The sequence below is a fragment of the Papio anubis genome, chromosome 9 (assembly GCF_008728515.1).
Source record: "Papio anubis isolate 15944 chromosome 9, Panubis1.0, whole genome shotgun sequence".
NCBI lineage: Eukaryota > Metazoa > Chordata > Mammalia > Primates > Cercopithecidae > Papio > Papio anubis.
Genome location: NC_044984.1, coordinates 71,824,780 through 71,847,660, shown reverse-complemented (window position 1 = coordinate 71,847,660; position 22,881 = coordinate 71,824,780). Strand labels below are relative to the sequence as shown.

Below are 22,881 nucleotides of genomic sequence, written 5' to 3'. Positions count from 1 at the left end.
AATCCAAGTGGGGTTGATGACCTATTTAAGATCAGACAGCAAGTTAGCAGCAGAGGACTGACACTTAAAACTCTGGAGAATTAGTTTGGTATTCTTTTCACTACAAAACAGCTTCCTTAAGACTTCCCTCAAATTCTATTGTATCCACAGTCCTTTAAGCCAGCAGTCCCCAACCTTTTTGGCACCAGGGACCAGTTCCATGGAAAACAATTTTTCCATGGACTGGAATGGTGGGTGGTTTTGAGATGAAACTGTTTGACCTCAGATCATCAGTCATTAGATTCTCTTAAGAAGCATGCAACCTAGATCCCTCTCATGCACAGTTCACAGTAGGGTTCGTGTTCCTACAAGAATCTAATGCTGCCACCAGTCTGACAGGAGTGAAGCTCAGGTGGTAATGCTGGTTCTCCTGCCATTCATCTCCTGCTGTGTGGCCCAGTTTCTAACAGGCCCACGGACCAGCACCAGTCCACGCCCTGAGGGTTGGGGACCCCTGCTTTAAGCCACAGGTAGCACACAAATATCTAAATGGGCCTAGACCAGTATCACAAACTAGTAAATTGTGAATTGTGCCAATTATTTATATATTAGACCACAACAGAGCAACTTCCCCTTTTTCTTGAAACATGTGGTCATTTGATTTGTCCTTCATACTTCCAATTTTGATGGAGCAAAGAAAGGTGAAATACTCAGCATAAAAAGCAGTATGTGTGATAATCAATGAAAGCTGCCACTGGTGTGCTAGATCCAGCTCATACTAGATTGTGTGAGTGTCCTCCATACTCCTTTATGTTAATTTTCAATTAGCCATGGTGAAAAATCATCAAATGCTACACCTCAGGGTTTTTATTTTCTGGGGAGGCAGGTCATCATAAATATCAACCAGCACACAACTGCATATGGTCTCAGAACATGATGAGGTGTAGCAAATCAGGGAAAACCTGTTCCCTTTAAAGGTGACAGTGACACTGAGCCTTAAAAAGTATTGCCACATCAGAATACACATTCATCATAGTTGATCTTCCAAGTCTTCTAGGAAGTCAGAAATACAAGTTCTTAAGCTAAAACCTCCCATTTAAAAATATGAACTTAATTTTTTTCTAAACATCTCCCTGAGACAAACTGGAACTCTCGGCCTCGAGTTCACAAATCTCGCTTTACACCAAGTATGATCCCAAAGGGTAGCATCCTATACATCTTCAACTAAACATCAATATGAAAGATTTGGCCTAATTTTTCTTCAGAAAGAAATAATAAAAGATGCTCCCTGGACTTCATTCCATACGAGACAGTCCTTTATTTAACATAGCAGCAGCATCATTCAGTATCTATCTGGCTACCAGAAATACACTGACCTATATAGGAGGTTGGTAAGATGTAAAGTTTTACTTCACTTTTTCAAATGTTCTCATTGAACTAACTCTTTTCATATCACTTTACAAAGTTCCAGATGATTTCCAGGCTGCCGATTTTAATATTAAACTCTATTTGAGCAGGGTCCCAGTGGGATAATTAACAATACAAGAAAATATTTTTTATTCTACCCAAATAAATATCTATATTATCTAAAAATGACAATAGATGGAAAATACACGGGGGAGAAAACTTTGATTCCAAATTCTAAATTATGATCTGTCGGAAATGATGCTCTTGCTTGCAATAGTGTAGTGAAGTCCAAGAATCTCTTGTATTACCAACAGATGCATCCACAAGAAACACATCTGAGTGTGGCCTCTTGCCTTGTGGCCAGAACTGCAATTTGCATAGTTTGCCATTGTCTGTAACTTTGCTTCACTGACTCCTAGTGAACTTGAAGATTTGGCACAAAATGACCCTAGCCCTTGAATTTAAATTCACTTATCTTATTTCTTGAATTTCTGGGTATATTCTTTTTCTGAATTCTCTCTGGCTCCACAAAAGCTGCCTGGCTGGATGTCTTGCTGTCAGGTGTTTTATGTAAATATCTGAACTAGAGTTTCATTAGTAAGCACAGCTGGGGGAATCTGGAAACATCCTATTATGAGGAGTTGCATAGTGCTGAGCAGAGCATGTAGGAAACACAGATGTAACTCTATGAGCAGTTGGATGCAGAAGAAACATTCCACTAGATTCTATCCCAATCTTACAAAATTTTTGTCTAAACCTTAATTCACTTCTATGCCACATTCTGTCTGCCAGCCCAGAACATCTTTGGAGCTAATTTTTCAAATTTATAGTTACCATTTACATGCTATCTAAGTAGAACTTATTCCTATGTTTCAACTTTGCAGCATCAAGCAACATAGTTGTATTTATGAATGGGGTGTCTGAAAAGCCAGAAAACACAGGAAAAACTTACTTTTAAATATTTTGTTAGTTACACTTAAAACATAACTTGCTTAATGCATTTTACTTCCATTAGAAACCATTTTGGGTAAAGTATTTTTAAGTTTAAAACAGTGAGTACAATTGCCAATATACTATACAATGTCCCAAAAAATCTGGAAACACAAAGGGAAATGTGAACTTATATTGCTTTTTTTTTCCGATGAAAAATTGTTCAGACCTCGAGTACATTCAATGTCTTTCCTTGTTCAGTGAAAGAAAAATTGTGTGAGTGATCACACTTTTTGTATCAGAAGGAAAATTATACTATCCAAATTTAAAATTCGGCTAGATGCAGTGGCTCATGCCTGTAATCCCAGCACTTTTGGAGGCTGAGGCAGGCTGATCACTTGAGCACAGGAGTTTGAGACCAGCCTGGGCAACATGGCAAAACCTCGTCGCTACAAAAAAAAAAAAAAGAAAGAAAGAAAAAGAAAAAGAAAAGAAAACCACAAAAATTAGCCACGCAATGTGGTATGCGCCTGTAGTCCCAGTGACTTGGTAGGCTTGAGAGGTGGGAGGATTGCTTGAACCCAGGAGGCTGAGGCTACAGTTAGCCAGGATCATGCCACTGCACTCCAGTCTGGATGACAGAGTAAGAAGTAAGACCCTGTTCTCCCCCGCCACAGAAAAAAATTCTTTTCATTCCTTTCTCTACAATTGGACATGCAAAAGAAAAATATGTCTAAAGAACTGCAAATAGCCACAAATCTAACCAGCTTGAATACACTGCATCCAAGACTTTAGCACCATTACTTTTTTTTTTCCCCGAGCTTGTAACCAGACACAGTCAGGAAGAAATAGGAGACAATAAATAAAACAAATGGGCTATTTCTCAAATGCAAATATTTTGGCTCAAGTTGAAAGATTATATTGTTTATAGACATATGATATTTTAAAACTGCAAAAGCAATATTCTCTTAAAATCTACCACATGCTGAGCAGAAAAACATGTAATCTATTGTAGTATTGAGCAGAAAATATTTTCCCATGGCACATAACCGTGGGCATGAGGAAGACTAATAAATACTATTTTGACAAGGTTACTGGAAAGAAAATTTTCAATTGGTAAACTTTATAATCTAGGGCAGGATGCCTTGATTACTAACTTTCACTGATCTTATTTATTTATTAAGACTACTTTATATTCTACTCAGGTTCTATTTACCAAGTAAAAAGGAAGGAAATAAATTCCTATTCCCTTGAGTAACTCAGTATCTTCGACATTAAAAATTGTATGGACAGGCTTTGCATTTTATGGGTTAAACCATTATTTAAAGATTACCCACATTACCTGGTCACATCAGTCTTCATGACCACAGGAAAAACAAAATAGCTTTTCTGTTGCTCTGTCAGAGGTCAGTCTATTTCTGTGTACCAGAAAATCTGAACTTGTTTAGTTTTGTTATTAACAGAAGCCTACTTTGTTATAGTGTTATTAAAATGTATAGACTTCATCTGCATGTTTTCTTTCTTGAAATACTACATAGCAGGTAAAAATAAAATACTATTTCACTACTCATCCATGGGTATATTTAACCAAATACATAAATAATGCAGAGGATTATTGACATATTCATATATTAGGCAATTTAACAAGCCTTTACCTTCCAGAAAATGCTAAGAATCTATATCTCAAAAAATTTGCAGTTAGAAGAAATATGAAAACGAACGACCAAAGATGTTATCCAAAATTTACTGACATCCTGTTATCAAATTCAGTGCATATAACTACCTCTGGAAACTTCTGGATATACAGCAGCTGGGTCAATTAATGCTTAAGAGAGTTGTAACAGATTATTCACATATCCTGTCTCTCAGGACCTTGTTGTTGGAGTCTTAAAGGTGCCATGAGCTTCAGACAAATCTTGTGCTCATCGTGGGAGAGTTAACCAAGGTTTTGCTGAGAACCTCTAGGATGGCACTGCAAAAGAATCTATTCAGGTTCCTGTTGGATTCTCATATCAACATGAAGCAAAACCAGCATTTGAGGAGTAAAGACAATGTTACCACAATGCTATTAGAGCTATTACTACAGACCTCCCTTCTCTCTGCCTTGAAGCAAGAGCACCAGTTCTGACTGCTCCTGCAGGAACTACCTGAATTCAGACTTCTCTGGCTATAATTCTAATACGTCAATATTTGCTATAAAAAATATTAGTGCCTGGCCTACTAAACCCCTCCGAATAAATCAGTACACAAACTGTCCATCTATCTAACTGATGTTTTATTTCACAGGTAGCTACTCATTCTTCTTTCCAAGCCATTATTTACACAACCACACAGGAATAGTCAGCAGAAGAGAAACTGTGAGGGTGTTAACAATATCTAAATTATCAAGCAAGCCCATATCTCTAAATAATTCTAACCACCTTATAGCTAAATTTCTATCCATAACCCATGTTCCATGAATCAATTTGCATGCGTTCCAGGACAGGCCCTGCCACATTGGCTCTTGGACTCAGTCAACGTCCATCAGATTCAGGCATGACAGCATGGCTGAGGGGTGTGCCTTTCAAACCCATTCAACCCCAGAGAATCTCATTACTTGTGCACGTAAGGATGTTTGTGTCCCTGTTTTCAACATGATTTTCAAAGTTAACCCCTCGAGTAGAATTACAGGAGGAAAAAAATAGCAAATATTACTGTAAAACCACTTGTCATCACAGCTGTGACTTCAGCCTCTGTCTTTCATAGAGAGCTGGAAGACACAGGCCACTTGAAGAGCCCCCTCTCTTGTGACAAAGCCCTGCTTTAGCACAGCCAGCCTGGCCAGGCTGTGCTTCTTAGCTCTGATGTCCTGAATGTTCTCTTCTTTTATTCTGTTAATTTTCTTTCTTCTGTATTACAGTTATCTTTGCTGCATTCTAATCCTTTCCAAATGGCTTTGTATTAGACTTGACTTCTCACCCTTTGATCCAATAATTGGGTTTTCACTTTCCCCTATCAGCTTTGTGGCCTGTTCATACAACCTGGCCCTCTCTTCTCCTTCCACTCACTCTTCTCAGGCACATTACAAATCCTCTCCACTTTACTATTCATCTTTCTTTGCCTGTGAGATTGTCTACTTGTATTCTCTCTCAAACCTTTGTTCTCATGTTGTATTTTCTAGAGGAAATGTCACCTGTAATCTTATTTTCAGCTCTTCACACATCTCATATTTTCCCTCATGATTAATTTATGTTAATGCTGGGAGTTATTACGGTTGTCTCCAGCCAAGTCTCTAGGGAGTTTGCATCATCTAAAGATAATCAATTAGCAATCACAGATTGTTTAAAAAAAAATGTGTTCCTAGTCTCTGCAATTCAAATTCAGAGACTTATTTAGAAAAGAAAAGGAAAATAAGGCTTCATCACCTAATCCTTCTTACACACAAATAATGGAATACAGGTTCTTGTCACCCCAGAATACTTCAAGGTGGGACTATTGTGTAGTTCCAATCTCTTTAAACAAATAAAATATTTCCTTGAAAACCAAACAATGGATTTTAGAGAATAAATCATAGAACTAGAAAATTGCTTTTTTTCCCTCTTCCCCAAAAATGTTGAAACAAAAATCATATAGCACAAGCTAAACCAGACACGAAACATCCTAGATTAACTGAAGTTATTTTCATTACACTTTTTGATTAGGTAGACTTGGCCAGAAATATGTTATCAAAGAACAAAACCATGGAACATTCAGAGAAGTTATAATAGTGTATGTGTCGTTTGTAAGTTATGGAAATATCTCATTTAAAATTGTAAGGGATTAAACAGTTACCTGTCACATTTTTGTAATTAATACAATATTGTAGAATCTCATCATTTAGTTCATTTTGTGAATCAGAAACACAGATTCCTAATTATGTATTTGCTATAACATATATTTAAGTCATCACAGCAGGCTTTCCAGTCAATTTTTAATGACAGTCCTGATTTTCATTTCACCAATGTTGTTTTAATATTTGGACCCTTTACATAAATAAAAGCACTAAAAAGAGCTTAACTTTTTTGGGGGTGGGGCATGACCTCTTTAAGAACTGGATAAAAGATTTAACTCTCTCCCCAGAAAATCAAATGAGAACTTATGCAAGTACACACCATACATCACACAAGCACAGAATTTTACCTGCGATTTTAGATATTTCCCAGAGCTAATTGTTCATGGCTGGGGTAAGATCCCAAGGACCGCAGTGTAGCCTTAATAACACTTGGATTATTTTGTTAAAATTTCTAAATGCCCTTTTACACTAGACATTAAGAGTCTTTTCTAAAATGATAAATGGCAACAGACAAATGTGAGAAATGCTCAGAAACTTTATGTACTTCCATTGTTAAGAGATAGACAAGAATACAGTTAAAAAATCCAAACCTTTACTGTCCAATACAGTCATCACTAGCTACATGGAGATAGTGGGCGCTTTGTAATGTCACTCCTCTAAATTGAGATATGTATTAAGTGTTAATTAACCAGATTTCTAAATCTTAGGTCTAAACATTATAGAGTATCTCATTAATAATTTTCATTTGATTATAAGTTGAAATAACATTTTGGAAGTAAAGTATGAAATTAATTATATGACAAATTAGTTTCCTGTTTCTATGTTTCAGATGTAGCTACTGAAATATTTAAAATTGCCCATGTGGCTTGTAATATGTTTCTATTGAAAAGTGCTGGTCTAGAAAAACATAAATCAATAGTTATTCACTATGTACATAATCCTGTAGTGGGACGTGAAAATCTTCTACCTACAGGGAATAATTACATACCAGACTTATAACTCATTTCTTATTTATGTTTTTTTCTTGGGGGGCTGGGGGACAGCCTCTCAAGCTATGTTGTTGAGCTTGCCTCGAACTCCTATGCTCGAGTGATCCTCCCACCTCAGCTTCCAGATAGCTGGGACTACAGGCACGCCAACATTTCTGATCTAAAGACCTAAAATAACTGCAATTGCTCCTTGCCTTGTCTCCTTCTTCCTCCATTACTTCCACTGTCACTGACCCCTCTGCCTTCTTGTTCTCTGTCAACTTTGCATCTTCCATCACTATCTGCTCCTGGCCATGTTTCCCATCAGTCACTGCCATGACTGTCCAGTACCAGAAGACTAGAAGATTCCCTGCCCACAAGATCACTTCACATCAAGCCACATGGCCTCCTACCACTGTTGGACTTCATATTGTTTCATTTTCTTTCTTATCTTTTTTCTCACAATGGCCTGGTTTGTATTATGGAGCTTTGGCCTCAGAACAGCAGATAATTCTGGCTATTTGTTAATACTCCCTTCCTTGAAGAAGTGTATGTTCATGTATTAGTCAAGACATTCAAACATAAAATGACAGAATTAAAAGGAAAATGCAATTGAGTGATGAACTGTGTGGGGAGGATTATAAATAACTACAGCTTCTTTAAAAATTTAAAGCATAAATTACTGCCTAACAAGTTTTCTCTCTTAAATGTCACCAGTAGGAACAGAGTCAACAAGGTTATATCTACACAGCGCCAAAGTAATTGACTGAAATATCAATTTCAGTCAATTGGGGAAATGTTGATTTATAACAAAACAGAAATATAAATTTAAGTTCAACATTTTGATGACTATAAGCAATGGCTTGGATATTATCTCAGATGTTATACACTCATACACAAGTTTAACTTTTTTAATTGCTTGCAAACAATTGGAACATTTACATATCAAAAATTCAAGTCCTTGGCCAGGCGCAGTGGCTCACGCCTATAATCCCAGCACTTTGGGAGGCTGAGGCAGGTGGATCACGAGGTCAGGAGATCGAGACCATCCTGGCTAACATGGTGAAACCTTGTCTCTACTAAAAAAAAAAAAAAAAAAATTAGCCGGGTGTGGTGGCGGGGGCCTGTAGTCCCAGCTACTCGGGAGGCTGAGGCAGGAGAATGATATGAACCCGGGAGGCAGAGCTTGCAGTGAGCCGAGATCACGCCACTGCACTCCAGTCTGGGTGACAGAGCGAGACTCTGTTTCAAAAAAGAAAAAAAAAAAAAATTCAAGTCCTTGAGAACTGTAAGAAAATAATTCTGAGGAAACTTCAAAGCAGGAAACCAGAAACATTTAAAAGCATAGAAGCCAGAGTTTCAATTGCTACTGATCTAAGTGTATGAAATATTATTTTTCCAGTGTTTGGTATGGTATATCTCAAAATCAGTCAACTAGTGTAGCTTCACAAACTTCTGTCAATGATGTGTATTAATCAACACCTATGTGACTTTCTTTCTTATGCAATGATTTTTCAACCACCTTGTTTACAATTCAAAAGATAGCATTAACAAGGAGGCATGTCTGCCTGATACAAAAGATTTTTAAACTTGGTCAAACAAATGTGTGCCGTGCAGCAGAGCAAAGCTCACCATGTCCCCAGGTCTTAAATCTTCATCCTTTCTGGAAAATCCATGTCATATAACATTCTGAATGCAATTCACCTTCCAGCTTAACCTTGGCCTTTGCCCATAATTATTAAAAGACCTGGATAACAACAGTAATTTGGTTTGTTTCTGTTCATGTGGCAGGGCAATCAATACTGCTGCAGCATTTCACACATCATCTCTATTTTCACTATTTTCATTTTGAAGTATCTGCAAGAGTCTGCATAGAACCTATATCCATGAACTCGGGAATATAACAGTAGTTAGATATAGATACTCATATAAAAGGAATTCCAATAAAAGCAACAAACTACAAACACTACAAGATAAATAAATAAAAACATATCAGGGAAAAAAAAGTTAAAGATAAATTATTTCCAGTTTTTAGAATCTATAAATGTGACAATTTTATATCAATCATAACAATATCCTTTAAGTACATATTAAAAAATTTAACAAGAAAATGTAAGCGTACATTACTTGTTACTGTACACATGAAGTTGGCACTTTTCTATGTTCTATGTTTCCATTTTCTGTATTAGAACTTCTATATTTTTTCGATATTAGAATATACTTGAATGCATGTGTTTTATGTAAATTAAATCTACAATGGACACACTGAAATGATTTTCAAGCAAATTGTTAAGTAGCCATACTTTATAAATATGATTTTATGTACATGAAGATTGGACACACAGGTACTCAATAATTGTTTGTTGAATGAATGAATAAATATCAAAGTACAGAATCCTGGATTTTTCTTCAACCACTTCATAGTAAAAACTACTAATCTATTATGCTATTCAGGCACAATGTAGATTCTCAATATTCCTTTCACTTTAGACAATGTGGTACAGAAATTTTTCAAGACATACTCTTAATTGAAGATCAATGGGTATGAAGAGGGGTGGAGGCTAGAAGAATGAATGATTCATCAAGTCAATTTTATAATATCTGTTCCCTGTAGCAATGATTGCCTCACCAGCAAATCAGCTTTAGGTCTGTTGTTTATATTTCAAATTTAATGATTAGGAAAAAAACCAAATTTTGCATATGACACCTTCTAGCCATACCACTGCAAACACTAATGAGGATCGCAAAAATGTGAAGCATAGAGTCAAATATCAATAGGAAACAGAGATACATAAATTTACCTCAACTGAATTGTGGTTGAGGAGAAGAATCCAAGATGATGAAGATAACTCAAATACACACACACGTACACATACACACACACACATGGTATTAGTCTGTTCTCACACTGTTCTAAAGAAATACCTGAGACAGGGTAATTTACAAAGAAAAGAGGTTTAATTGGCTCATGGTTGTACAGGCTGTACAGGAAGCACAGTGGCTTCTGCTTCTGGGGAGACCTCAGGAAACTCACAACCATGGCAGAAGGCCTGAAGGGGAAGCAACTATGCCTTAAATGGCCAGATGAGGAGCAAGAAGTGGTGGAGGTGCTACATACTTTTAAAACAACCAGATTTCATGATAACTCACTCATTCACTATCACACGAACGGAACTGAGGGGATGGTGCTAAACCACTCATAAGAACTCCACCCCCATGATCCAATCACCTCCCACCAGGACCTACCTGCAACACTGGGGATTACAATTCCACATCAGATTTGGTGAGACACAGATCCAAACCATAACACACTCTCTCTCACACACACACACACACACACGTGTACTCTCTCTCTCTCTCCCTCTCTTAAACAGGAAAGGTAAAATTGGAAATAAATATGTGTATAGTTACGTAATAAATATTTTTCCTAATAATGAGTATGGCTTACTGAGGTATTCTCCATAATTTCATTTCATGCACAGGTATTACAAAATTAACAATACATCTATAAATATCTAATTGATAAGAACAATATTTCTGAAGAGTTTATGTATCCATAATTCACCAAGTTTAGTTTCTTTCCAAAACATAGCTAATGAAATATGTGACAGTCCTTTGCAAGATTTTTTTCTTCAAATATCCATAACAAACATCAAAGTTATTTCCCAAAACATCTTAGATTCTCTAAACTAGTAAAAGAAAATTAAAGGGCCATTGCTGTTTATTATAACACCGTGGACTCAAATAATTTCTCTAGTGCTTATTCGTTCAGGGAAAACGTTCTTGTGACCCATGCTTTAGAAAATTAAAATGAACAATTAGAAAGTTTATTATATAATTGAAAGCTCATTATTATGTATTGACAGCTTAATACCAGATAATTTCACATTTTATCAGTATCTCACAAACTCTCTAATGGACACTACCATCAAATAAATCAAATAACAGTGATACAGGGTTTCATAAGATGTTCAATAATGGCATTAAACACTTTCCAGTGTAGAAAACGAAATTTACACAGGAATAATTTGATTATAGTGAATTAATGGCTGAATTTCTGGTTTTGCACTTACTCTTGCGAAAATTGTATACAGAAAAACAGGCCTCAAATTATTCACTGCTATTTAGTCATCAGCAGGTACAATGGAGAGCAGAACACTGAGAATGTTTTTACCATGATGGCTCTACCATTTAATTAGATATTAGTCAATAGCAGGAATCAGAGAGCATCTGCTCTTCTGCTCTTGGTTATGGAACAAGTAAGATTACTGGCAACCAGATAACATGATTGCCTTTTACAACTTCATTTATCATTGCTCTTCACATTTTTCTTTCTCGAGTTAATTTATATAAAATATGTCCTTTTCTGAAGAAATCAAAGGTTGAGCATTGGCTCACCAAAAGCAATGCTTATGCAGGCGACAAAGTTGGACAGATTAACAAATTAATTTTCATCATCAGGTATAAAGAAAGCAGAAGTCAGGACAGTTCTTAGCCCTGTGAGGTGATAGGCTAGAAGGAGGCAGCTGCTGATGGTGTGGCTCAGGGAATGGGCACTGCTCCCACTTCAGTCTGGGGCTAGCCTTGGTACATTTCCCACATGTGACTCTAATGCCACTTCACCAGGCGCTACAGTCATAAGTAGAGCTCTAGCCTGAAGAACGTGTCAGAACCTTGCCAAATATCTACCATAAAGAATATTTCTGGGTTAAGAGTGACAACTAATTAGGATCATATAATAAGTTATTAGGATCATATAACAAACTGGGCACATTAAATTCACTGAATTTAAAAATTTTAGTAATTTTATAAGGTAGATACCCTTTTTATCTTTATTTTATAGATTTAAAAACAGCCTTAGAGGTTAAGTAACTTGATTAAAATCACACAACTTGCAAGGGTCATGGGCAATCCAAGAGACCTCCTATTCTTTTGAAACTTCAAAGACCATCAAAAGCTAAAATTCTACCAATAAAATAATAGTTGAGATGACTTAGGAAGGCAGCCTCAGTGGTGAGAGTCTCTTTTGTCCCTTCTACATACTTCCAACATTTCCAGTATAAGAATCAGCTATAGAGGTATATGTGGTCCTTGCTCAACTAAGAGCAGTCTTCCCATTCAATAAAGTGAATAAAATGCATGCTCTGACATTACCCACACCTCCTCTTAAATGTGTGGATAGACAAAAGATAAGCAATAACAAATGCTGGCGAGGATATGGAGAAAAGGGAACCCACTTTCAATGTTGGTGTAAATTAGTACAATGTAAATTAGTACAACCACTATGGAGAAGTTTGGAGGTTCCTTGAAAAACTAAAAATTGAGCTACCATACAATCCAGCAATCCCACTGCTGGGTATATAACACAAAGAAAGAAAATCAATATATTGAAGAAACATCTGCACTCCCATATTGTGTGTCTGTTCACAACAGCCGAAATTTGGAAGCAACCTAAATGTCCATCAACAGATGAATGGATAAAGAAAATGTGGCACATGTACACAATGGAGTACTATTCAGCCATAGAAAAGAATAAGATTCAGTCATTTGCAACAACATAGATGGAACTGGAGGTCATTAGGTTAAGCAAAAAAGCACAGCATGAAAAGACAAGCATTGCATGTTCTTACTTATTTGTGGGATCTAAAAATCAAAATAATTAAAACCATGGAGATAGTAGAAGGATGGTTACCAGAGGCTGGAAGGGTAGTAGGCAGTGGGGTGGGGTCGGGGAGATAGTTAATAGGTACAAAAAATAGTTAGAATGAACAAATATGGTCTAGTATTTGATAGCACAATAGGGTCAGTAATAATTTAATTGTTCACTTTAAAATAACTAAGAGTGTTACTGGATTGTTCTTAACACAAAGGATAAATGCTTGAGGGGATGGATATCTGATCTTCCATGATGTAATTATTACACATTGCATGCCTGTATCAAAACATCTCATGTACCTCATAAATATACACACCTACTATGTACCCACAAAAATTAAAACTTAAAACAACAAAAAAGAATTCGGTGGATAGTGGCTCCAAAATCAAATTTCCCAAGAAGGAATGAAAAGAAACTAGTTGCAGCATGGCATGGTGTTGCAGCAGGAATGCAAAAGAAAGGAAAGAGATTCAGCTAGAATGAATGACAATGGAGGCTATGTCAGTATGGGGCAACAACCTGCTTTAAAAGGACACTCTTGAGAAAGTGGGTACTACGATTTTGCAATAGTAACAATAATGAATGTTAACATTTATAGGATACATACTATGTGCCAGGTCTTGCTCCAAGAGATTTAAATAAGTTAACTCAAATAATTCTCGCAACGACTCTAGGGATAGGTAAAAATATTAGTCCATTTCTTAAATGAGAAAACCAAGACACAAGGTGAAATAGCAAGCAAGTGGTTGGAGCAGGAATTAAAACCCAGGCAACCTGGAATCTAACCATGGGCTACAAATTCCAAAGACATGCCCATATGGCAGCCCCTCAGCCATATGTGATGTTTTCAGGTGTAGAACACAGAGGCCTAATCCTTAATATTGGCTACTTCCACCATGCATTGGAAGCTGTCCGAAGAAACCACAGGAACCTCTTGATTTCCAGTGAGTCCAATTTCTGTGTGTTATTGAAGGTTACTGATGATCATCACTTGAATTATTTCTCGTATAGGGCCATCAAGAAGTACAGTATCTGTAAGTGTGGAAATCAAGCAGAAGGGGCATACTTCAAAAAAAAAGGGAAAACAGGATTGAGAAATACAAAGGGGAAATTACAAATATTTCTACTGCTTGCCTTGTATTTTAAGAGGCCCCTTCCCTCCAAATAACTCCAAGCACTTTTTTGTAAAACATCATCTTTACTTTCAGGTATTCAAGGCCAGAAATAAAGCAGTATATTCAACTATAGTGTAGTCATCTTAATGACAGAGCAGTTTTACAAATGTTTAAATTGAATCCAAATCAATTTAAACAAATAGTGCATGGGTAGAATGCCTTTTGAATATTTTGAGCTGTGTCCTTAACCTCTAATTTGAATCATTTTTTAGAAAGCTAAAATGAGAATTAATTCTATGTGTAGCTAACATCTAGGAAAATAGAAGACAACCAATAAGATCCCTCAGAGTTTAGAACTCATCACATGAAACCACCATCTGAAAAGCATAATGAAGCATTCACATTTCCCCCAAAAGGCTTTAATTGCTCCAGCTTCATTATATTTAACATTTTTCTAACTCAGATCACAGCTATGAATCTTGCCACTGATCCTGGCTCAATATTCTCACAGTAGATCATTGCTAGTCAGGTTTGCACCTGCTTTCTGATTGCCTGCACCCATTTCCAAGTTGAAATCAATGAAACCTATTAGCATGTTCTCTACTCTGCACTTTAATTTTGGATAGCAATGTATTATTAATGTAATCATCCCGACAAGCCTTGTTCGGCATCACAAGTAAAATTGAAGGGTTTGCAATAGAGAACTTTAATAAGAATACTTATTAAATTGTATTGAAATCTAAATAATTGAATGCATATTTGATATAAAATTTAAATTGAAATGAATCACACCAAAGTAGAGAGCCATCAATAGAGAACAGAGATCCTTTATACCTTTGAAAGACAAAACATGATTCCAGCCATGTATCACTGTATTCATGACACAAGCAAGACCATTTATTTCTACATTTGAAGATGACAGCTCCTTTTTCTCTTTAATGTATGCTATGCTGGGCATTTTCTATGAAAAAAAAAATCCTTCTTTAAAAAAGCTAAATGGTATAGTATCTCTAGTGTCTCAAAGTTTGAATCACTAAATGTCAGATACTAATTTTATATAATAACATGTACAAACCCTAAAGAGAAAAATTAGTAAAGGTGTTGATGAACTCATGCATTGACAAAGAAGACAGGAATTTTAATGTAGCAGAATTAACAATTAAAAGAAAACATTTGGTTAATTTGTTATTTAATTTGTTTCACCACTAACCTTCTGCTGCTATTGGAAGATTAATATCCACTTTCCTTAGAACTTACCTTCATAAATATTAATATGGGAACATAATCATTGTAATTAAAAATAAATTTATTAATTTCTAACATGCACCAGGTTGTTTAAGCAAAATCACTTTCTACACTCTGAGGATTGGCAATCTAAAATAGTCACCAAAGCAGACATAGAAGAGTAAGCAGCAAAGGGATGTTAAGGCATGAGGTTGTCCTACACACAAGCAGCTGCCTATTTACTGTGAGCTTATTAAAGAGAATAGTAAAGGGAAAAACTTAAAAAAACTGTAAGATCATTGACTTCACCCACATTCTTAGAGAATTCAGAGTCACTTTACTAGGCAGTGAAAATTGAGAATCCTGCATATCTTCTGACGGAGTTGGCAGTTTGGGAGTAGGGACTGATAATGTGATATAGCAACCGACTCCATATATATAAGGTGTTTGCTGTATGCCTAAAATAGTGCACTTCTCCCCTCCTAAAGTTACAGCAATCTCTCCAAAGAAGCCACCTGTTTTGGATGTTTTTTTTTTTTTTTTTTTCTAGAAGTCTGCTTACATTTTCTGTCATATATAAACCATCAGCAACAGAAAATATGTTTTAGGGGTATTGAATGGGGGAAAAAAACTTGGAAGTTTCTTGCAGTAGTTCAAGCAAGAAATTAGGAGAGCCCAAACCAGGTTAAATGCAGTGAGGATGAAAAGAATGTACCTAAAATATAATTATGAGATCAAATTGATTAAGATTTGTGATTGCTTAGATATGTGTATGAGCAAAAGGGTGGAATCAAGCAAACATCACATGCCAGTTTCTAGTTTTGGTGAACTGAAAGATAGTGGATTCCTCCAACCAAGATAAGCAGGAAAAACAATTCACTAAGGAAGTGATGGGTTCAGTCCAAGACCTCATGAGATGCCCAGGTGGGATTTTCATGCTTGAAATCCCAGTGAGGCATCTGGACTGGAGACAGAGATCTGCAGCTATCAGCAGCTTTTAGTGCTGTCAAACACAAATATAATGCCAATCATGTAAGAAATTCTATATTTTCTAACAGTAACATTTTAAAAAGTAAAAAGGAACAAGAAGAGTTATGTTTGATTTTACCCAATGTTTATAAAGTTTCTTTCTAGCACATGGCACTAGCCACATTTCAAGTGCTAAGTATCCATATGTGGCTACTGGCTACAGAATTACACAGTGCAGACTTGAGAATAGTTTGAAGGCTTAAGTAGGGATGTATTACACAGAAACTTCAAGTAGAAGAAGGGAGGGGACTAAGAATAGGCCCTTGGATAATGCCAGTAGAAATGACAGAAAAACAGCTTACAGTGGAGATGAGAAGAAACTTTCAAGAAAACACAAAAACGGGGGAAAAACAGCAACCAAAGAAGAGATTTTCATGGAAAAGAGATTAACAAATAGTGTTCATACAAGGAATTCCAATTAGGCAGAACTTACAAACTTATACAGCTGATAATTTTGACATTTCAGTAGTCTACAGCAACAGAAGTTAGGGCAGGTCCAAGTTTTGTGGGATCTAAAAATCAACCAATTTTGGAGTCCCCATTTACAAAACGAAACTATGAATGCAAAATCCAATATGCCCCATGAAGGCCTAGGAAAGGATCTGTGCAATGAGGAGCCCTGAATTTTAAGCTTCAATAGCTTCATGGAAATCCATCTCCAAACGGGTGCAAGATTTCAGTGGAAAATATAAATGGGAAAACTTTCTCAGACAAATTAAAAAGAGTTGGAAGATTTCATGGTATCCATAGGCATATTCAGGATTAAAATGAAGGTTCACATAAAGTACCAAGCAACATAAAATGCAGCATGAATTAAAAGGGAGTGATGATGCCACAGAGTCAAGAACCGAGGTAACGATGTAGCTTAATGTCATTGAAAAATAGTCCGTGCAGAACATCTGCACACTGGACTTCCTACTGGATATTCTAAGCACAAAAAAACTCAACAAGTTCTAGGATCCTCTTTTCAGATAACTCAGACTATACAAAAAACATCTTCAAGTCATTTTTTAATTTTTGATTTTAACTACTGACAAATAATTGTACATATTATATATTTATTTGATATAATGTGATATTTTGATGTAAATTTACATTATGGAATAAATAAGTGAAGCTAATTAACAAATCGGTCAGCTCACATACTTATTATTTTGGTGAGTGAAAACATTTAAAATCTACTATTTTAGTAACTTTGAAATATATAATGCATTTTTATTATAGTCACCATTCTATGCAATAGATCACTAAAGCATATTCTTCCTGTCTAACTCAAACTGTATATAATTTGATCAACATCTTCCCTCCCTCAGCCACCCCTCTTCCCCCAACCTTTGGTAACCACCAATATACTCTCTACTTCTATGGGTTTGACTTTGAGATTCCACATAAGTGAGTTCATGTGCTATCTGGCTTTCTGTTCCTGGTTTATTTCACTCAGCATAATTTATTCCAGGTTTATCATGTGATTACAAACGACAGAATTTCCACCTTTTAAAAAGCTGAATAATATTCCACTGTGTCTATACACATACAGCATTTTCTTTATCCATTCATTTGATAATGGGCATCTACGTTGCTTCCATATGTTGGCTACTGTGATTAATGCTGCAATGAATATAGGAGTGCAGATTCTCTTTTTGATATACTAATTTCAATTTCTCTGGATATATACCCAGAAGTGGAATTGCTGGATCACATGGTCATTCTGATTTTGGTTTTCTGAGGAACCTTCATACTGTTTTCCACAGTGACTGTATTAATTTACATTCTCACCAATAGTACTCAAAGATTCCCTTTTTCTTCACATGCTTGCCATTTACCTTTTGTCATTTTGATAACAGTCATTCTAACAGGTGTGCAATATTTCATCATGCATTTTATTTGTATATCCCTGGTAATCAGTTATGTTGAACATTTTTTCCATGTATCCATTGGCCATTTGTATGTGTTTTATTTTGAACAATATATATTTAGGTCCTTTGCCCATTTAACTAGGTTCCTTGTGTTTTCACTAAGTTGCTTACACACTTTGGATATTAACTCTTTATCAGATGTATGGTTAGCAAATATTTTCTCCCAATCCAAAGGTTATCTCTTCCCTTTACTGTTGTCTTTGCTGTGCAGGAGCTTTTAAGTTTGGTGCAATCCCATTTGTTTATTTTTGCTTTTGTTGCCTGTATTTGGGGGGGGTCATATACAAAAAATCTTTGCCCAGACCAAGGTCACGGAGCATTTCCCCTATGTTTTCTGATAGCAGTTTTATAGTTTCAGGTCTTATGTTTAAATCTAATCCATTTTTGATTTTCATATATGGTATGAGATAAGGGACTAATTTTATTCTTCTATATGCAGATACCCTGTTTTCCCAACACCATTTATTCAAGAGGCTGTCCTTTCTGTATGGTGTGTTCCTAGCACCTTTGTCAAAAATCAATTGACCATAAATGCATGGGTTCATTTCTAGGCTATTCTGTTCCACGGGTCAGTGTGTGTTTTCATGCTAGTACCATTTTGATTACTTTAGTTGTGTAATAAATTTTGAAGTTGGGTGGTGCTATGCCTCTAGCTTTGTTCTTTTTCCTCAAGATGGCTTTGGCTATATGCAGTCTTTCGTGGTTCCATACAAATCTTAGAATTGTTCTCTATATCTGCGAAAACTAACATTGATATTTTGATAGGGATTGCACTGAATCTGTAGATCACCTTGGGCTGTATGGACATTTTAACAATATTAATTTTTCTAATTCATGCACATGAATACTTTTCCACTTATTTTTATTGTCTGCTATTTATTATCAATGTTTTATACTTTTCAGTATATAATTTTTTTACCTCCTTGGTTAAATTTTATTCCTAAGTATTGTTTTTGATACTATTGTGAATAGGATTGATTTCTTAATTTCTTTTTCACCTAGTTGGTTGTTAAAGTAACACTGATTTTTGTGTGTTGCTTTTGTATCTTGCAACCTTACTGAAATTGTTTATTAGTTCTGATTGGTTTTTTTTTCCAGTGAAGTTTTTAGGGTTGTTGACATATAAAGATCAGATTATCAAAAAACAGAGACAATTTCACTTTTTCCTTTCTATTTTGATGCCAAGTGATTTACTTAAATGAGACATTAAACCAGAGACACAAAAGACGTTATCAGCCTTTTCCCCATGTTCCCCCTAAATACCTCTAGCCCCTCTAACTTTTCTATTATCCTTTTGCTTTTACTTAATTTTCAGAGTTCATAAAAATGAATTTTTATAAAACCTTCAGTGCTCCTGAAACTGTAAAAACAGGCTTATATCATATAACCCATTTGCCATATTCATTATCAGAATGAAGCTAAATATTTTAATTCTGCATAATTTAGAAATCTAGCCAAGCATAGGCATCTACAAATTTTTGAGTAATGCTTGTGGGGACTCATATGATAAAATGAATGAAAGATTAAAATAAAGATTCTTTGCAATTTCAAGAAATAAAGCTTTCATTTAGTGTGGTCCTCTGCCATATGGGACCACCTGGCTGCTTAGAGCAAAATCCTATCACCATGACAACTGAGCTCAAACTTTCCATAATGTCTTTAGGATTCTTATGATATACTCTTTTTTTCAGCCTATTTTTTTTTTGCTCCAGAAATAGGTTATTAAAGCTACTCTTCATAGTAAGCTATTCCAATATCAAAATGGAAGAAGCGATTATCAGACTGTCCTTCAATGACCTTGAGAAGTAATCAAACACACAGAACAAAATCTCTATAAAACTCCTTCAGTTGAATTAGAATGGCTGCGGACTGCTGGGAAATTGCAGCAGTCCCAAATGGAAAGATAGAATCCCAATACTGTGGAACACTTTAGAATGTATACAGCAGATAGACAGATAGATAAATAGATAGATAGATAGATAGATAGATAGATAGATAGATGATAGATAGATAGATACATAGATACCCATGTAGATATAAAATCAACCTATTTGAACCCCAAACAACTACTAAGAGGTAAGAATAATTTTCCTTATTTTATAAATGAGAAAATAGTGATTCAGAGAAGTAAATGACTTGCCCTAGTTTTGAACAAGAGATTTTGAGATTTCTGACATCACTGCTCATGATCTTCCCTAGAATCACAGGTTTCAATCAGTCAAAGAGTGAATCAGAGCCACAAAACAAAACAATAACTTACTGGCTCATTCATTCATTCATCTACCAGTTACTATGCACTGAATTCCATTGAGCACATGCTAGGTCTGTTTTCGCTGAAGAGCTGTATCAATGCACATGACTTGAGCCACACACACAAATGATACTGATTAATAGCAAGAGTGTTCTTTACCCCTAAAAGTGAGCTGTTATTCTTTTTTTTCTTTACCCCTAAAAGTGAGCTGTTATTTTTTATTTATTTATTTATTTTTTGAGACGGAGTCTGGCTCTGTTGCCCAGGCTGGAGTGCAGTGGCATAATCTTGGTTCACTGCAACCTCTGCCTCCCGGGTTCAAGCAATTCTCTGCCTTAGCCTCCCGAGTAGCTGGGATTACATGCGCCTGCCACCAAGCCTGGCTAATTTTTGTACTTTTAGTAGAGATAGGGTTTTACCATCTTGGCCAGGCTGGTCTCAAACTCCTGGCCTCGTGATACATCAGCCTTGGCCTCCCAAAGTGCTGGGATTACAGGCGTGAGCCACCACGCCCGGCCTATTCTGTTATTCTTTATGTGAATTTTCTAGTTTGTAGGTTCTCTCATTCTCCCTTTTAAAACATTCCAGGCATTTGGTCTTCAGAATGTTTCAGCTCATTAACACAAAATTTTAGGAATCCCATGAGAATAATTAACCGGGATAGGATCCTTAACTATCTCATATGCATTTTTAATTTGACATTCAGTCAACTATAAAATTATTATAGCCCCACCAGTTGTGACATGCAATACCTATGTAAGCTTAATCAAGAAAAACATATCGAAATCAGTGCACTGGGTAAATTATAGTATTCAGTCATCAGAGAAAGCCTTAGATCAAAGCAAAATTAATGCCATTATTATGTGCTTTTCAAAGTGAAATTGGAAATAAGGCTTCAATAACAGGTGCAGCAAGTCAAGAGAATTGCCACAAGTGAACAACGCGAATGACACTTATTCTTATCCAAATGCCAAATATCTAAGCATATCCACAATCATAGTAACAATAAAAAAGGTGAAAAAAAAAGATACTTTTCTAACAAATTATACATGAACACAAGTAGAAAGCTCTCTTTCTAGGTCTATTTTATATTTGTCTATGGCCAGCTGGTGTTTGTGGTACTATAATGGTCAGATATATGCAAGCCTTTCCTTTTTACTATCCAAATGGAGAAAATTGCTCCTCTAAGGAATGCTATTTCTGAGGAGGCCTGAAGGTACATTGGGAAGCTCTCCTCCCACCTCACCAACCCTGCTGCTCTGATATGTGTCCATGAGTGCTATGATTCAGTATCAGTGAGGAATGTTAGCCACTTTGAATTCCTTAATTGTCTGCTATTTTGCAGAAATGAGGATGGGCCAAAATAGTATAGGAGCCATAAGTGCCTGCCACCCACCCCCCCACACACCAGGTGAAAGATCTGTGCTTATTTCATTTATTTGCTTTTTAGTGCTATCCAACTAATCATTTTTCTCATGATGAGAATCAGACTCTGATGACAACAGCATTTTTCAAGAGAATCTCCTGAAACCTGCTCCAAACAACTTTGGATAGAGTCCAACCTACGTGTCACTTTAGACGATGACATCATCTTAGAATAGGCCTTCAAAATGGCCATTTAGTTACATAAGATGAATGGACATAAGTCATGCTGTTTCCTAAAATTTGTTTTCTAAATGGCACTCTTTCCTGTGACAAAAATTTGTTGAAATATTGTTTTCCCTTGCAATTTCTTATTTTGGAGATTTGGACTGACTCCTCGAAAGTAATTTTGAGAATCCCTGAGGTGGGGGAAGGAAGAATGCCTGTTTAGGAAGAGGACAGAGATCTAGGGACTGGCACCTGCTCTTCACTAGGGAGGTGGTCAGAGCCTAGCAGGGGGACTGCTTCGAGAGACACAAAAGTAGAGAAGATCCTAGCTACTGAGGTTCCTGGATTCTCAACTTTGCTTAAGATTCCTGAGCCCAAATTATGGCACGGAATTGATGGAATTAGAACCCAAAGAAAACATTTGGCTTGAAAATGGTGGCATCCCTCAGTGGTCACCACCACACACTGATGCACAAAGAGGTGAGGACGCACCGTTGTGTTTCTGGGTATGGATAAGCCTGGGACCTTGGCACAGCTCTGAAGGAAAGAGAGCACACAACATTTGTAAACGAGCTTGAATTTCCCACTGTACCACTGAGATCTGCATATTGGAATTCAGTTACCAACAAAATATGAAGAAATGCAGTATTTTCAGTACACTTAAGTGAATAGACTGTGATTCAGACCAGCTACCTGGTTTGATATTTTTCTAGGGGCCTGTCAAAATCAAATACTTGCCATGTGAAGACCCCTCACAGAAAGTTGAGGCATCATTTTGTGGGTCAACTAAAGGGGTGTGTGTGTGTGTGTGTGTGTATAATTTTTTTTTTTTTTTTTTTTTTTTGAGACGGAGTCTCACTGTCGCCCAGGCTGGAGTGCAGTGGCGCGATCTCGGCTCACTGAAAGCTCCGCCTTCCCCGGTTCACGCCATTCTGCTGCCTCAGCCTCCCGAGTAGCTGGGACTACGGGCGCCCGCCACCACGCCCGGTTAATTATTTTTTGTAT

General features: G+C 36.4%; 1 protein-coding gene across 2 annotated transcripts in view; it reads right to left on the bottom strand.

Moving 5' to 3' along the window:
- The window catches only part of NAV3 (neuron navigator 3), a 946,218-nt gene that overhangs the window by 716,127 nt on the left and 207,210 nt on the right, over positions 1-22,881 (bottom strand). The gene's annotated exons all lie outside the window — the stretch shown is intronic.